We start from the raw sequence: 1,234 nt of genomic DNA on the forward strand, positions 1-1,234 counted from the left end.
AGTAGAGACGGGGTTTCACCATGTTGACCAGGATGGTCTCGATCTCTTGACCTCGTGATCCACCCGCCTTGGCCTCCCAAAGTGCTGGGATTACAGGCTTGAGCCACTGCGCCCGGCCCTATTTTCTTGTTAGATTTTAAGAGCTTTTCTTTTCTTAAAAAACATTAAGGATACAAGTCTTTTATCAGATATGTGATCTGCAAATATGTTTTTCAGTCTGTGATTTGTCTTTTCATTTTATTTTATTTTATTTTTTCAGTTTGGGCTTCACTGTGTTGCCCAGGCTGTTCTCAAACTCCTGATCCATTGAGGATCCTCCCATCTCAGCCCACTGAGCAGCTGGGACAACAGGCATGTGTTACCAGACCCAGCAGTCCTTTTATTTTCTTAAAAGTGTTTTTGTAGAACAAGTTTCTTATTTTGGTAAAGTCCAATATATCAAGATTTTTCTTTAGGAATTATGTGTTTAGTATGTTATATTGAACTTTTAGAGTGCCACAAAACACCATTTAAGTCATAGTATATTTAATCTTTTTAATGTGCCATGTCATTATGAACTCCACTATTGTAATATTTACATTCATATTTCTGTTCATACCCTAATTCTTCTTGATATATAAGCTAGATGTTGCTATCCATTTGTGTCTCTTTAGAAAGTTTTCCATTAATTCAGTGCTTGCATTAAGAGATGGCAAGTTTGAGTGGGTGTGGGGGAAGAAGGCTGACTAGGCCAGATAGGCGTCAACTCTGCCTCAGCCAACTGTGGCAACAGGAGCAAAGGCTCCTCTCTGAGCCTTACCTTTTTCATCTGTCCTACTTGTACTTCTCATAGCTGTTATGAAGAGAAAATGAAACCAAGTAGATGCTCACATGAAGGTATTTTTTACATGTTTCTGATTTTCTATTTATTTCTGCCCCCAGACTCTGCAATGATACCTGAGAGAGCAGAGACCATATAGGAAATAGAGACTGACAGGAAATTCTTGGATGTGTGGGAATTAAGAGTACCACTGCAAAAGTTGAACCTGGTGTCTCTAGCATCCAAGCATTTGTGGATCTTGTGGCCTCTGCCCACACTTTGGAAGAGCCCTGCCCCTTTCCTCCAAGGGACTGTGGTTGTCCCTGATTGGAAGAGCATGTGGTAGACAATTTACCAGTGGCCCAGGGTGGTAATCCTGCCTACTGCCACCAATATCACTTTTGCTTATAAAAGAGCAGAGAATACAGACTGTTA

The sequence above is a fragment of the Cebus imitator genome, unplaced genomic scaffold, assembly GCF_001604975.1.
Source record: "Cebus imitator isolate Cc_AM_T3 unplaced genomic scaffold, Cebus_imitator-1.0 Scaffold42, whole genome shotgun sequence".
Lineage (NCBI taxonomy): Eukaryota > Metazoa > Chordata > Mammalia > Primates > Cebidae > Cebus > Cebus imitator.